Source organism: Stenella coeruleoalba (assembly GCF_951394435.1).
Source record: "Stenella coeruleoalba genome assembly, chromosome: 1".
In the NCBI taxonomy this organism is placed as follows: domain Eukaryota; kingdom Metazoa; phylum Chordata; class Mammalia; order Artiodactyla; family Delphinidae; genus Stenella; species Stenella coeruleoalba.
In genome coordinates this window covers 144,266,287-144,283,771 of record NC_137169.1, presented here as the reverse complement: position 1 = coordinate 144,283,771, position 17,485 = coordinate 144,266,287, and the positions used below count along the sequence as shown (strand labels likewise).

Here is a 17,485-nt window from a genome sequence, read left to right as displayed (position 1 = left end):
AGAGCCAATGCAACCAAAACTAAATAAATAAAATTGGGGAAAAAAAACCCTAACATACAAAATTGTGCAGAGAAGCCCTCTTTCAGCTTTAAGGTTTCAAGAAAGAACCTTCTTTAACAGATCTTCAAGCACTGCAAAGGCTCCTTAGAATGATAACTAAACACACTAAGTCAGTCTGAGTCAATTGCAAACTCTACCAGCCTTCTGAACACAAGTGAAAATGGTTTCCAGGTCTGGTTCAGAAATAGTCACAGCAAAGTTGAGACAGATACTCTATGCTTCATATCTAGTAATCTCACTATTGGATCCTGAGCCCATGGGACTTCCCTGGAGGTCCAGTGGTTAAGACTCTGTGCTTCCACTGCAGGGGACATGGGTTCGATCCTTGGTCAGAGAACTAAGATCCCTCATGCCACACAGCGTGGCCAAAAAAAACCAACAACCTTGAGTCCATACACCGAAAACAATTTGTCACTTGATTACCACTGAGTCTCCATTCTTAAGTGTTTTCGTATCTTAAGATACAATTATCATAGAAAACATCATTTTGTTTAACCAGTTATCTTTGGAGTTGACATCCATCAAATATTTTTTTTTCCTTAAACCTAAAGGGAATAACCCTCTGAAGAGGAAAGGGAGAAGTTACTTCAAAATCTTGTACTCTCCATTTTCCTTTCCAACCATATCTTCATAGTTAAATTCCAAAGTGTGTGTAGCGGGGGAGGACAGGAGCAATAAAGTTAATTGGAGATACTGCTGTAGTAAAGTACATCCTTTCAGTTTGATGCAACGGAATTTTGCAGTTGAAATATGGCCCCCCAAAAGGTGCACAGTTTATTCAAAAAAGAGCTGGCTTGAGGATCATAGAGTTAGAGAAGTACTATACAGAGTCAGAGATATGCACCTGCCTGGAAGCAACAAGCAACAAACCTGAAGCAACAAGCATGCTGAAAAGTTCCCTAGTGTCTCATTTCTGTCTTTTAATATAATTTTCTCCTTTGCTGGGGGGATAATAAAAAATAGTTGAGAGGGGAAAAAAAGTATGATAAAGAGCTGTGGAGGTGACGTAAAGAATAAGGGAAAGGGAAGTGGGAAAAAATGGATCTTATTCTAGTGATAGCTTCTATAAGACCCTCAGCCAACTGCCATGATGTAATAATAATAAAATAAATCCTATTGCTTATTGAGTACTGTGTGCCAGGCATTATGTTAAGCACATTATATAAACTATCGCCTTTACTCCCTATGACAGCTCTGTACATTGGGTATTATTACACTTATTTTACAGGTAAGGAAGCCCAGATTACACCTGAAACCTGGCAACCTTCTAAAATGGATCCATTTACATCCGATAACATTTTCTCTATGCCTTATGTCCTTAAAATCCTCTCCTAGAGGATTTCCAAACTCTTGCCCTATGCTGCTTACAGAGAGCACCTGAGTTTCAACAGCTACACGTTTCTCTATTCATAACCTCTCAACAAAGAAAGCTCTCTCAGTAACTTCTCTTGGTCCATGTGTCCCCTACTCTTAAGGTCCTCTGGAATATCCCCTGTGAATCATCCAATGGCTCACTTGTATTTACCAGCAAAATCTCTTCAAGCCCCAGGGGTATCCCATGTCACATCTCTGCCCTCTCCCTCCCCACAGTGTCATTGAATGGCATGAATTTCACCTCTATTCTCTTAACTATTAATTCATATTCACTCCCTTAAATAGAGACTCAAAATCCCTCTCTCTTCAGAAAACCTGCCCGTGATTAGCATCATTTAACTGTAATTATTCTTGTAGCAGAAAGGCCCTGGATTGGAAACCAGATCTGGCTTCTAATCTTGGTTCGTCTACTTGATATGATACCTGGGCAAATCACTCCACCTTTCTAGGACTAGTTCTCAACCATAAACAAGGGGAATTAGACTAAATAAGCTCAAGACTAATTCCCAGATCTACAAGTTTTTTTAGGCAAAAAGATTACCAAAAGCCTTAACTTATAAAAATGTAAAAATTGTTATAAATTTTTTAAATTACTTAAGGCACCTTAGATTTTTAAAAATTAATACACAACATATTAAAACAAAAACAGAGAAAAACTTTTAAACTTCAAAGGGTGACAAGGTTGATTAAATTGTCCATTTTCCATTCTTTATTTGACAAATGACTGAAAACCCAGGTAATCCCTTAAAAGACTACTAGGCTATGAATATACACACTCTCCTATTAACTAATCACTATGCAATATTTCAAATACCACATATTTGTTTAATATACAAAAAGCATTCTAAATACTACCTGTGATGATTAGTTTTATCTGTCAACTTGGCTAGGTTATAGTACCCAGTTACTTAATCAAGCATTAATCTAGGTGTTGCTGTAAAGGTATTTTGTAGATATGGTTAGTATCTACAGTAAGTTGACTTTAAGTAAAGGAGATTACCCTTGATAATGTGGGTGGGACACATCTAATCGGTTGAAGGGCTTAAGAGCAAAAACTGAGGTTTCCCAGAGAAGAAGGAATCCTGCCTCAAGACTGAAGCATCAACCTGACCTTAAGCCTGCCAGCCTGCCCTACAAATTTTGGAATTGCCCCTCACAATGTCGTGAGCCAATTCATGAAAACAAATCTCTTTTAAAAAACACACACATATACAAATGATATTGGTTTTGTTTTTCTGGAGAACCCTGACTGATACACTAACATACTGAATACTCAGACTGGTATTTTGTTCTTTTTTAAGTGAGGATTAACAGATAGATGTCTGTTTCTTGTAACCTCTTTAAAATATTAAAGCATTTTAAATATGTAACCGGAATGTTATTTTTTAAGTTAGTATTTCCTACACAATGCCAACAAATTAGCGACGCTATCAGCTCACTGTGCTCTTCTTTATTAAAATACATAGGGAGAAAAAAAAAAGTGGTGTTTTCCACATGGAATTTTTAAACTCCAAAACTGATTTCAGAAGATTCTGAGATTCATTTTTTTTCTCATTTTCATGGCTTTCAAAGTGTTTCATAACTAGCCATTACTATAACATGACTATGAAGAAAGTCACTTATCAGCCCAATTTTAAAGATTAAGGAACCAGACAAAGAGAAGTAGTAGACTTTGCTCTACTTTATCGAGTGACATCTGCAAAACCAAGCTGGAAATTCTCCAACTCTAAGTTTTATTGTTGACCCATCAATTAGTTAGTCCTCCATGCTACACTGACATAGAAAAATATTCTAGAATCACAACATACACAGAAACTATTAAGGACATAAGAATGACATATTTAGTATTCAATAGTGTTCACATGCTGGTTCCATTCAAAAAGTATTACTGATACCAGGTACCTACAAACTTTTTCTATAAAGGGTCAGTAGTATTTAGGCCTTGTAGGCCATAAGGTCTCTTTGGCAACTACTCAACTCTGCCATTGTAGCCCCAAAGCAGCCAATGACAGTACGTAAATGAATGAGTATGGCTATATTCCAATAAAACTTTATTTACTAAAACAGACCAGCTTTGGCCTCTGGGCCATAGTTTGCTGACCTCTGACTCATGAAATCATGGAGCTGGAAAAGACCCTGGAGGTCATATGGTACGCTCCCATTCAATGCCAAAACACCTCTATATCCAGTGCCAGTGACCATCTGGCTCAGAACAGTTTCATAAACAGACTGTTTTCCAAGCTAGATTGGTTATTCCTCAATGAGGGACTTCAAGGATGGGATATTTTCCCACAGTGTGGAACTAACCAGAGCACTGTGGGTCATTTAGCATTCCTGGTTCCTGAAGAGTAAATGCTACCTACACAAATATACACCTATCACTATGACAACCAAAACTTTCCCCACATATTCCCAAATCCCATAGGGTAGGGGTACTGGTACCCAATGGGTTAAGATATATTGAGCTATACTGAGGTGGGATATGTGGCAACTGTCCCATGCAGCCATTGCCCCTTCTACCTATGGCAGACATGACTAATCAATCAGATACTCTTTCCTAGTGAGGCTGGCCTTTGCCTCAGAATTTTTTAACACAACACTCAAGACAACCATCTCCAATGAATCAGAATTGTGATGTTAAAACATATTTGTTATCCCTAATCTAAAAGGATAGTTCTACACACACTCTCTGAAAAGAAACTGGCTTCCTTTAAGTTTACAAAGCTGAAAAATAATATGGTTTAATTTTAAACCCTAAGGCATGTTTTGAAAGTTTGTGAAAATATTTCTTGGTTGTGACAATGACTGAGGACACTGAAGGCACTTGGTGTACTGAGGAATGACACGTGTCCTGCAACACTAGGGACAGTACAGCGCAACAGAGGATTATCCTACATCCCCCATGATGTTTTAATATCCCACTAGAAATAGATGTGGATGAAAAACTGTTTAAATTATCTAAGCCTAGACTGTAACTCAATTTAACACATAAACAGGAATTCTCTTTTTCACATTTTTAATAATCACTAAGTTCTCCCAAAATGTAACTGCTCTGAAAGTCAAAGTAAGACTGTACTTAACTTTTCTCTGAATTTTGCCAAGAGTTATTCACCATTTTGGAAAATCGTCTCAATGACAGCAATATAATTCAGTGTATGTAAGTACAATTTATCTGAATAAGCCTGCATTTGTAATGATTTCCATCACAGTAATTCTAGACACAGGTACAAAAAGTTAACCGCTTGGTATGTGTAGAGCATATACATATTAAAAAGTGTATTTAATGACTTTATTTTTATTTCTCCTTTATATTACAGTTAGAACATTATATTCATTTCTTTGCAGTCAGGTTTGCAAGTAGTTACAGTATATCTATGAATTCATTTCAGGATAGTAAAGGAGGGACTATAAAACATTTGTTATAAAAATAGAGTGTTGGCTCTGACAGGTTAAGAACCACTAATCTAAACTAATGAAGCCTTTTTGACCAAATTGCGTTAACACAGACACAAATCTTGCCCAAAATTTGGAAACAAATCTAATGTGCTTCAAGGGTTCAAACACAACTTTAACTGGCTATCTGAAGCCATTTTTACAGAAAAACACTAGATCTCTCAATATAGGTGCAGCTTCCATATCTCCTTTTCCCTTCTCTATAAAATATACAAGAAATGACTGTGAAAGCCAAGTGCTTAGGACCTCTAAGTCCTCCAGTACACTGGAGCTGTCGCTGTGATTACTTCTACCCAATTGTGAAGAGAACTGGCAGTGATTAACAGAGTCAATGAAAGAACCCAGTCATCACTGAAGCAACTGCCCTTCAGCAACAGACACAAAGCTCCTACTGAGAGTCCATTTTCCAAGAGGGCAGAAATGTTCAATATCTGCACTGTCTATATAAGAGACTACTAGTTTAAAACTTAAAGGTTTGACATTGACTAAAAGTGGAAATAATCTCCACATAAGTCTATCTATTTTATATATATATGTTATATACATACACACATATATTAATTGACTAAAGCCATTGGCAAACCTAGCTTCCAAGAATACTAATTACTGTTTCCCTCTATAAGTCTTTTTTTAAAACCTTTTTATAGTTCATGGCAGTTTTTAAGTCTTTAGAGAGTGTCGATAAGAGTCCATATATAGTTCAAAGACTAAACTCCAAAGCAAAACCATAAACATAAGCAAGGTCAGGTCCCAGAAACTTTCTTTAAATCAAGTTTTCAACTATTCTAGGTTAAGTGGTGACATTTAGTTTTAAGAGCTAAGAGAGACAGGTATATTGGAACATAATTCTAATGATTTACTTTTTCTATTCTTCAGAGACATGCATGTAAAAGTGAGTGGTAGGGAGCAAAAATAAATAAATAAATAAAATAAAGGCTTTGAAATGGCCTATAAGTAACTCTTGGGTCTCCCAGGGAATAAGGCAACCAGGTCCAGAGAACTAGCACTTGTCACACTTCTCTGCAGAAAACTTTGTATAAAATTATCCACAAATGATCTGCTCCTAAACCCTACAAGGCGCATTAGCTATTTAGCTATAATCAGCCCAAAGCCAGCCCCAACTCAACACAAGCTTTAAGGGATAAGTATTATAAATGAAGAAGACACAGCTGAAAAGGATGGCTAAGAAGCAAACAAGAACATTAAGAACAAAATACATCTCTACAGGCTAAAATGCTGGACTGCTGAAAAACAGGCAGGAAAACTTTAATACAGAGTAGGTGTAAGGTCATATATTTCAATTTAAAAATCAGCCATACAAGTACAGGGACCAGACTAACAGAGAGTTCCTGCAAAAATCTGGGGAGCTTTGGCTTACCAAATGCTTACTATAAGAGCAAGATATGTCTGCTTAAATATTAATGCAATTTTGGACTTCAATAATATTGAATATACAGTAATAGAAAGAGTATGGTGTCCACCTTACAGGAAGTAATAGTCCCACTATTTGCTGCCTTGATCAGACATCTAAAATAGTGCAGACAATTACAGAAGCCATATTTTCACAATACTGACAACCTAGAGCATCCATAAGACAATCAGGATAGTGAGAGATCGAGGTATTGGCATTATTTAACCTGAAGAAGAGATAATAAGAGACAGTTTTTTAAATATGTGACAAAATTTTAAATAGAAAAGAAAAAATAGATCTTCCATGTTTCTCTGGCTGATATAACTAAAACCAATGGATAAAAAAAACCGCAACAGGTAATTTGGATCTGTTATAAATAAAAGAATAACCTTATAACTTGAGCCACCCAACAACAAATCAAGGTTGTATAAAAAGGAAGTGAACACCTTGTTTCTCTATGTATTCAGGCAAGGGCCTAAAGTCCTCTAGGATAAGAAGTGTTATGAGGGTACCCAAATCAGGTAGAAGATTGGATTAAGAGACTGCTACAGGTTCACTCCAATTCTGCAATGATATCATTTTAAGGGCGGAAGAAAAAGTACAAGTTAAGTCAACAAACACTTTATTTCCCTGATAGCAAGTTATGCTGGTAAAAGGGGAGAAGAATTGAGAGGGCCAAAGTGATTCTAAGGTACATTTAAAAATACATGGTACATAAGGAACTCAAAGTGAGATGCAGTGGAAAAGGGCACTGGATTTAGGGTTAGAAGACTAAGGTTGCATCCCAGTTCCAACCCAGCCTAGCTCTACAGGATGTAGGCCAAGTCACTGAACCCTTCTGTAGTTCAGGTTTTTCCACCTCAGAAATAGGGATACCACCTGTCTTGCCCTAAGGATCAGATGACTGTATAAGAAACACACTGACTAAATAATTTATACATAAATTACCATTGTTATTATTCTACATTGATCAGAGTCTTCTAAGCTCTGTTCACCAAACTTTAAAAAGGATATGAAACAAAATACTAGCAAACAGAATCCAACACATTAAAAGGATCATACACCATGATCAAGTGGGATTAATCCCAGGGATCCAAGGATTCTTCAATATATGCAAATCAATCAATGTGATACACCATATTAACAAATTGAAGAATAAAAACCATATGATCATCTCAATAGATGCAGAAAAAGCTTTTGACAAAATTCAATACCCATTTATGATAAAAACTCTCCAGAAAGCGGGCAGAGAGGGAACCTACCTCAACATAATAAAGGCCATATATGACAAATCTAGAGCATGCATCATTCTCAATGGTGAAAAACAGAAAGCATTTCCTCTAAGATCAGGAACAAGCCAAAGACGTCCACTCTCACCACTATTATTCTACACAGTTTTGAAAGTCCTAGCCACGGCAATCAGAGAAGAAAAAGAAACAAAAGGAATATAAATTGGAAAAGAAGAAGTAAAACTGTCACTATTTGCAGATGACATGATACTATACATAGATAATCCTAAAGACGCCACCAGAAAACTACTAGAGCTAATCAATGAATTTGGTAAAGTTGCAGGATACAAAATTAATGCACAGAAATCTCTGGCATTCCTATATACTAACAACAAAAGAGCAGAAAGAGGAATTAAAGAAACAATCCCATTCACCATTGCAACAAAAAGAATAAAATACCTAGGAATAAACCTACCTAAGGAGGTAAAAGACCTGTACTCAGAAAACTATAAGACACTGATGAAAGAAATCAAAGATGAGGGCTTCCCTGGTGGCGCAGTGGTTGAGAGTCCACCTGCCGATGCAGGGGACACGGGTTCGTGACCCGGTCCGGGAATATCCCACATGCCGCGGAGCGGCTGGGCCCGTGAGTCACGGCTGCTGAGCCTGCATGTCTGGAACCTGTGCTCCGCAATGGGAGAGGCCGCAACAGTGAGAGCCCTGTGTACCGCAAAAAAAAAAAAAAAAAAAGAAATCAAAGATGAAACAAACGGATGGAGAGATATACCATGTTCTTGAATTGGAAGACTCAATCTTGTGAAAATGACTATACTACCCAAAGCAATCTACAGATTCAATGCAATCCCTACCAAATTACCAATGGCATTTTTTACAGAACTAGAACAAAAAAATCTTAAAATTTGTATGGAGACACAAAAGACCCTGAATAGCCAAAGCAATCTTGAGGGAAAAAAATGGAGCTGGAGGAATCAGACTCCATGACTTCAGACTATACTACAAAGCTACAGTAATCAAGACAACATGGTACTGGCACAAAAACAGAAAGATAGATCAATGGAAGAGGATAGAAAGCCCAGAGATAAACCTACGCATCTACGGTCAACTAATCTATGACAAAGGAGGCAAGGATATATAATGGAGAAAAGACAGCCTCTTCAATAAGTGGTGTTGGGAAAACTGGACAGCTACATGTAAAAGAATGAAATTAGAACACTCCCTAACACCATACACAAAAATAAACTCAAAATGGAATAAAGACCTAAATGTAACACTGGACACTATAAAACTCTTAGAGGAAAACATAGGAAGAACACTCTTTGACATAAATCACAGCAAGATCTTTTTTGATCCACCTTCTAGAGTAATGGAAAGAAAAACAAAAATAAACTAATGTGACCTCATGAAACTTAAAAGAAAGTTTAACAACTTTCTGTAAACTATAAACAAGATGAAAAGACAACTCTCAGAATGGGAGAAAATATTTGCAAACGAATCAATGGACAAAAGATTAATCTCCAAAATATATAAACAGCTCATGCAGCTCAATATTAAAAAAATAAACAACCCAATCCAAAAATGGGCAGAAGACCCAAATAGACATTTCTCCAAAGAAGATGTACAGATGGCTAAGAAGCACACAAAAAGCTGCTCGACATCACTAATTATTACAGAAATGCAAATCAAAACTACAAGGAGGCATCACCTCACACCGGTCAGAATGGGCATCATCAGAAAATCTACAAACAACAAATGCTGGAGAGGATGTGGAGAAAAGGGAACCCTCTTGCACTGCTGGTGGGAATGTAAATTGATATAGCCACTATGGAGAACAATACGCAGTTTCCTTAAAAACTAAAAATAGAATTACCATATGACCCAACAATCCCACTACTGGGCATATACCCAGAGAAATCCGTAATTCAAAAAGACACATGCACCCCAATGTTCATTGCGGCACTACTGACAATAGCCAGGTCGTGGAAGCAATCTAAATGTCCACAGACAGATGAATGGATAAAGATGATGTGGTACATATATACATTGGAATATTACTCTACCACAAAAAGGAACTAAATTGAGTCATTTGCAGAGATGTGTATGGACCTAGAAACTGTCATACAGAGGGAAGTAAGTCAGAAGAGAAAAACAAATATCATATATTAACACATATATGTGGAATCTAGAAAAATGGTACAGATGAACCAGTTTGCAAGGCAGAAATAGAGACACAGCTGTAGAGAACAAATGTATGGACACCAAGGGGGGAAAGTGGTGGTGGTTGGGGGGATGAATTGGGAGATTGGGATTGACATATACACACTAATTTGTATAAAACAGATAACTAATAAGGACCTGCTGTATAAAAAAATAATAATAAATTAAATTTAAAAGAAAAAGGATATGAAAAACCTAGAATCCTAATAGATCAACCAAGATAAAGCCTTGTAACTTGACTAAAGAGATAGAAAGCATGTTTTAGGTAGAAATCCTCATGAAAAAAAGTCTTACCCAAGGAAAGGTAAAAGGTATTTATTATAGAATAGGTTGTGTGTTCTTAAAAAGGATGTTCAGTTGTTTTCTACAGGAAGAAGAAATAAGATTCAGAATGAGAAGAGGTGGAATTAAATGAATGCAAGGGAGATTTCAGTTAGGTCTAGGGAATAACATTTTACATACTTGTTTTCATCAAATGAAAATGTATAAGCCACAAAGCAACAAAAAGACAAAGGAATCCTACCTATCAAGATGATAAGACCCTGGAAGAGGCTATGGACATTTAGAATTCAAAACCTACCTGTCCTGGATTGGTCAACATTTACTAGCCTTAAGGGAGTCAAATCACATTGTCTCCCGAGGTCCTTTCCAGCACTAGAACTCAGAGAATTAGAACCAATAAATAACTGTTTATTAGGAAAAGAAATAAAGTTAGCAGTTGAACTTGGGAGTATATTTTATATGAGCTTTCTACTTTAATCAAAAGTGCTCTTATTAGTCATGTATCACAATGTTCACTGCAGCTCTATTTATAATAGCCAGGACATGGAAGCAACCTACCTAAGTGTCCATCGACAAATGAATGGATAAAGAAGATGTGGCACATATATACAATGGAATATTACCCAGCCATAAAAAGAAACGAAATTGAGTTATTTGTAGTGAGGTGGATGGACCTAGAATCTGTCATACAGAGTGAAGTCAGAAAGAGAAAAACAAATACCATATGCTAACACATATATATGGAATCTAAAAAAAAAAAAGGTTCTGAAGAACCCAGGGGCAGGACAGGAATAAAGACACATATGTAGAGAATGGACTTGAGGACACAGGGAGGGGGAAGGGTAAGCTGGGATGAAGTGAGAGAGTGGCGTGGACATATATACATTACCAAACGTAAAATAGATAGCTAGTGGGAAGCAGCCGCATAGCACAGGGAGATCAGCTGGTGCTGATATATACATATATCCCCATATCTCCCACCTAGAGGGGTGGGAAAGGGAGGGTGGGAGGGAGATGCAAGAGGGAGGAGATATGGGGATATATGTATATGTATAGCTGATTCACTTTGTTATAAAGCAGAAACTAACACACCATTGTAAAGCAATTATATTCCAATAAAGATGTTAAAAAAAAAAAAGAAGTGCTCTTATTCTTAAGTGATAAAGCAAATGAGATAAAATGTTAAAAATAGGTGAATCTGAATAAAGGGTATACAGGTGGTTCCCTGTACTATCTTGATTTTTGCAACTTTATTCAATTACTGTGAAATAGTCATCATTTAGGTTTAAAATATTAGGAGTTGAATGATACTTCTTATCTTACTAGTGCTTATGAGGAAGTCTAGAACTTGATTATGTATCACTTCCTAGGGCCTGCCCTCCCTCCTCTGCTGTAATTAAGACACCTTCACGCATATACAGTGGTTGGTTTTCTCACATATACAATGTTCTCATCAATCTCCATGCCTTCATCCTCTCAATTTTGAAAATAAACTTCAGTATTTGTTTTTTATTCACATTTCAACCTTTCCCTCAAACCTCTCCAAGACTCCTAATAACCGTATAAACTTTGACTTCCCAGCCTCTGCCAGGTCATTCTCAAGGAGGTGGGAGAGGTGGGAGGGATTTCTTTCCCAGCCAGCTGCAGGCAAAGAGGGAGCACATTGTCTGTAGGGTATTTTAAAACAATAATAAAAGCAACTAAAAGTCTTTCTGCCTTTTATCATCACCAGGCACTGGCAATTAGAAACAACCTTAGTGTTGAGACACTCCTTCCAACCATTGCAGACAGCTCCAAACATCACCCCTTAATATGTCACCAGTAATGGTCAGCCTTCCCAACCTCTGCCAAAATCTTTTATCCAATAGTTTTTCTTTTCCTCAGGATCTCAAATTAAAAACAAAACAAAAACTAATAATAACAACAACAAAGACTAAAGGTAATCAGTGTATTTTCTACAGTATTGGTAATTGTGAGGTATATCATTATCACTTTAATAGAAAAGCTCATATATAATTTAATGTGATGCCTCACTCAAAACAAAACTAAGTAGAGTCCATTTATATAATCCAGATCAATTACGATTTAGTATTAATACTATTTTTCAAACGACAGTAATGTAAACAAATGGTTCACAGCCATCACTTAATGCCTGGAGGCTGGAAAATTTGCCAAGACTTATGGGATCAGACTCAGCAGAATAGACAAGGCTCTACTAACATAACTGCAGTCCTTTATGGCTGCTCTAATCGCCCTGCATCACACTTTGAGGGCCAGGTCATCCTAGACACTATGAGAAAAAAGGTCTAACTCAGCGAAAGGAAAAGGACAAAAAGAGATACTAAAAGAAGGGATCGACTATGTCTCGGCCAATCTTGTTGAGGGCCATCTTGCATCAAAGGCAATGCAGGAGCTGGATGGTAAATCAGCAGATCGACAGCACTCTGCTTGGTATCTCCCTGTCCAGCTGTATTCCTCAGCTGTAACAAATCCTCCCGATTCTATCAAAAGGCAGGGAATGCCTTTCTCACTAGGGTATGCAGATAACTGAAAATGGACTAGATAACAATAAAATTGATATTCAGAGAGTACAGAACCAAAAACTCAATATAGCAAGTTACTTCACATATTACAAACGGGTTATTAAAGAAAACAAAATGTGCTAGTATGTGTATATGAAGACACTTTTGACTACAGCTGTTTTAATCGTTCTTCCAATACACAGATACATATTTCACTGCAGCAGAAATAAAAAGAAATAGTAAATCCATAAGAATAACTAGTAATTTGCTGCACCCTGATAAAAAAAATGCCACCCTTGGTTAAACTGTTAAATACATCTAAATCCTACAGAATAAACAGAATTTATCTAGAGAAGGCTAAGAAATGTACTCAACAATTAGAACAAATAACAAAAATTCCAAAGATTATCCAGAACACAAGGCAATCAAATTTCAAACATACTACTCAGATATATAATTAGAAACTTGCCACAGAATGCAGGGCTCTTGTGTTTCAACATGATCACATCCTCTCCTATGAACTAACATCTAATGGCCTACAGGCTTTCTCCCAAAACCAAGGGAAAAGGGGGAAGAACACATTTTTAAATCAAGATTATATAGAAAAATCAGATCAACCTTTCAGAAAAACAGTATTGTCTACTTTAAAGAAATAAGATTAAGACATATAGAAATCTACATAGCAGTTAATTGAATAACTTTAAAGGTCAGTGTCATCTTTTCACTTTCTAATTTGAAAAACTATTCAATTTGCTCACTTCCATGTTACAGCATTGTTTATGTTTAGGCGATGCTTTCCACTTTTAAGTATCAGCTGTGCCCCTAAACATAAGGAAATGATCTTACTCAAGCATAAATTTTCAAGGCCATCAAGAGTTTATAAGCTATAGTTAATAATACTATGTTGTATATTTTAAATTTGTTAAGACAGTAGATCTTAAGTGTTCTCACCACAAAAAGAAAAAGAGAGAAATTAGTAACTATGTGAAGTGATGGTTTGTTAATTAGCTTGATTGTGGTAATCATTTCACAATATATGCGTATATCAAATCATCACGTTGTACACCTTAAATATATGCAATTTTGATTTGTCAATTATGTCTCATTAAAGCTAGGGGAAAAAAGTTTACAAGCTAGCAAGACACCAAGCCATCAATAAACATAAACTGTTCTAGTCTACTTGAATTAGAGCAAGACAGACCACCAAATCAGATCTAAAAGATACCTGTACGAATACAGTAGTTTTAAAAATAAAAAATGTTAACACTTGAAATATGAAACACTTGAAACAAGCAAAAGATTCAACCATCAGATATCACCGTCCACCAATGACAATGTTAGGGCTCTCCCTAGGTACCTCACCCCATTTGTGACAAAAATACAAATTTGCCATCTATCTAAAGCTAAAACAGTCTTTGTAATTATGCAGAAGTGAGATACTATATGATGTAGATTAGGAAGTACATATTAATTGCAAGTAAATAAAACATGAATAAAATGTAGACAATAACTAAAATTAATAATAACCTCTGGTAATGATAAAGGTGAGCCCACATAGTACACGATGGCCAATGAGGAAAACTAAATATGCTAATGTGTATATAACAACAGAACATGGGTTATCAATACTTTTTAACAATCTACCAATGGCAAATATATACGTTTTCTTTGTAGCAGAAATAAAAAGTAACAGTAAATCCACAGGAATTGCTAGTAATTGGCTGCACCCTAATCTAAAATTGCCTTTACTGGTTAAACTCAAAAACTAAATACAACAGGATAACTTTTAGTAAAACTATATTAGAAAGTTAGGCAGAAAAACAATGAATAGTAACTGCAAACGTGACGGCACTGGCTTTCCATGTAATTATCACTGTAATTCCAAACGCATTTACAAGTTCATTCCACGACAAAGGAAATAACTTAAACTCCGCAAGGTAGAGAAGATTCCAAAAGGAAAACTTTGGTTGGTTTGCTGGTATGAAGACAACTTTAAAGCACTATCTGTTTCACAAAGAAATGCAGCATAAGTTGGACCTGGGTGAGGAAGAGTTCAAGTTTTCCCTGGGAATGTAAATTCTTCCCCGAAATCCACACAGGTTAAAATAAATAAATAAATAAATAAAAGGCACATCAAAAAGCCAGTATTAATTGCAAAGGAGGCAATACGAGTTCAGCATCCCGTAGATGGCTGGTCATCTTTCTGATCCGTTAGGTCAAGACGTCCTTCTCATCTACGACCCTCAGAGAAGGACTGCCTCCCTCCTCTCCAACCTCCCCTGGAAGTCAACCTTCGCCAACTCGTGCCACCCTCACAGACAATCTGCCAAGTGCCGGGACACTCCCCCAAGTGGGACTGCTCTCCTCCGAGATGCCTCCTGCACAGTGTCACCCGCCACCCTCCTCCCCTCCTCAGGGCCTCTTCGGCCTCAGTGTCCCCGGTGCCTCCCTCCTCAGCCCCTCACGGCTGCCCTCAGGGCTGCCCCCGTCCCCCGACCCCCAATCCTGGTCCCCTCCCTCAAACCTGGGGTCCCGGTTCTCCCTCTGCCCGCGCGAGGTGTCCCGACTCTCCCGTCCCTACCCGGTCTCCCCCGTCCCGCGGCGCGGGGCGGCGGCGGGGCGGAGAGGCATCCACTGAGGAGACAAGTGCCTGGGACTCTCCGGCTCCGATCAGGACCCGGAGCCGGGCTTCCGCCTCGCGCCGGAAGGCATTCGCGAGCGGGACCGGAAGTCCCGCCCCGCGAGCGCTCTGCCTGCCGAGGCAGCGGGGTCTCACTAGATCGCAGAGAGGATTCGTGGAGGAGAGAGGGGTTTGCCGGCAGTCGGCCGGGAGCAGAAGGGCTTACCCTGAAGGGCCGAGGCGCCAAAAGTCTTTCTCCCTGCTGCTTCTCTTTCCAGCGGATCAGCCAACCGACCTGCAGTCGGTTGATCAAGGGTCTCCTGTGTTCACGCACCTGGAGGAGCAAGATGACTCAGACACTGACCCCTGCCCTCACAATCTAGTTGAAAGTTGACAAAAATATAAACAGAGGTTAATCACACCGCAAGGCAGTATTGCTTCATTCCTTAATCCAAATTTTTATCACCTGCTATATATCACTCATTAAACAAGTAGGCTGTAAACAGACGAAAGCCCCTATCTTATGGAGCGAGGGAGGCACTAACGGCAATGAACCAGGCAGAGAATAAATCAAACAACTACCTGTTCCTCGGGAAGCTTAAGGTAGTACAGGGACAGATATATGGGCAAACAAGTGCAATGAAACCATCGAGCATCAGAGGAGGTATGGCCGTGCTGCAGGCAGTCGCGTGGTGCAGGGAGCTGGGCAGACCCAAGACTAAAGATAATGGCTCCTCCGTTGAGACCGAAATGAATGATGAATAAGAGTTAAAGGTCAGACAAGGTGGGGAAGGGCATGCAGAGGAGAAGGATGCCAGAGAGAGCTTGGCTGAATCAGGGAGCTGGAGGAGGGTACAGTTAATTTAGCAAGGTCTGCGGTCAGAGAGGCAGGAGGAAGCATAAGGAAAGGAGGCAAGCCCAGATCAGGAAGACTGTTGTGTATTATGCTAAGAGATTTGGACTTTAGACTCCATGTAACAGGGAATCAGTGCGTATCTCTAGGGGAACAGACAAAATACTGAGTTATGGGGTTGACTAGGATGATTGACCTAGTCATCAAAGAAAAACAAGAACTTGAAAAATCGTGGAGAGAACATTTTACCAGTGAGGGTGCTTTCTCAAACTGTCATACCCAGATGTTAAAAACAATGGATGATTACAACTCTATAAAGGCAGGACCACCAGGGCTCAGACCCCTGGGGTTGCCCATTGGGCAAATCACCCCAACCAACTGAGTTGCCAGCTGAAGCCTTAGGGAACCATGGAATCAATGGGCCAAGGAGGAAGAAAGTTCATTACCAGCCACAGTAATGAGAGCCGTTGCCTCTATTTCCTTGCTTGCTACTACTGTTTAATAAATACCCTCTTGCACACTGAGCCCATTTTTCCTTTTTAAAAAGAAATGGGGGCTTCCCTGGTGGCGCAGTGGTTGAGAGTCCACCTGCCGATGCAGGGGACACGGGTTCGTGACCCGGTCCGGGAAGATCCCACATGCCGCGGAGCGGCTGGGCCCGTGAGCCATGGCCGCTGAGCCTGCGCGTCCGGAGCCTGTACTCCGCAAAGGGAGAGGCCACAACAGTGAGAGGCCCGCATACCGCCAAAGAAAAGAAAAGAAAAGGAAAGAAATGGCATATTAGTTTTTTCCAATTCTTTTCCTTTTGCCAGCAACAAACTATATTGCAATATATGGAGATAGGATTATGGTAAAATAAAAGGAAGACTGGACATCATGTAGAAAGTCTGTACTTAGAAGGCACAGTATCACCTGTGGATGGAGTAGAAAGACACAGCTTTGAGCATTCTCCCTCTGGGAAGGTTAGCAGTCCATTTGTGGTGGTACGTGAAATAACTGAATCATATAGTAGAGAGGTGTGTCTTTGAAAGAAAGGGAAGAAGAGAGTATGTATGTGTGGTGTGATGTATGTGGGGTTTGTGTGGGTGAGGGTGTGTCTGTGTCTGTGTGTGTGTGTGTGTGTGTGTGTGTGTGCTGGGCCACCAAGAAATAAAATATAATAGACACTCCATGAGATGTTTCCCTGTAGCTCACCACCATTCCTCTTTTTGTAGGAATGGCCCCAATACATAGGCCAATCCCTTAAAGGGCCATATATTCATGCACAAGTGATCATGTTCTAGGGTTTGCCCAGGATTTAGGGGCATCCCAGGACGCTGAACTTTTGGTGCTTAAACTGGAATAGTCCTGGGAAAACTGGTCGCACTATCATGTCCCCTGTAAACAGATTAATCCAGATATGAACACATCCTAAACTAGGGCATTTAGACTCTTCCCTCAGGGAAT

The 17,485-nt window shown here is 38.8% G+C and overlaps 1 protein-coding gene across 4 annotated transcripts in view; it reads right to left on the bottom strand.

The window, feature by feature from the left end:
* DISP1 (dispatched RND transporter family member 1) overlaps positions 1 to 15,460 on the bottom strand; it is a 203,975-nt gene extending 188,515 nt beyond the window's left edge. The window contains exon 1 of one of the 4 annotated variants that reach the window (XM_079913942.1): positions 15,413 to 15,460. The gene's annotated coding sequence lies outside the window, so the exon portion shown is untranslated. Of the gene's footprint in view, positions 1 to 15,147; positions 15,257 to 15,412 lie in introns of those variants that run through there. The other 3 variants (XM_079913931.1, XM_079913940.1, XM_079913935.1) reach the window with 3 other exon arrangements.
* Between the last annotated feature and the right edge of the window lie 2,025 nt (positions 15,461 to 17,485).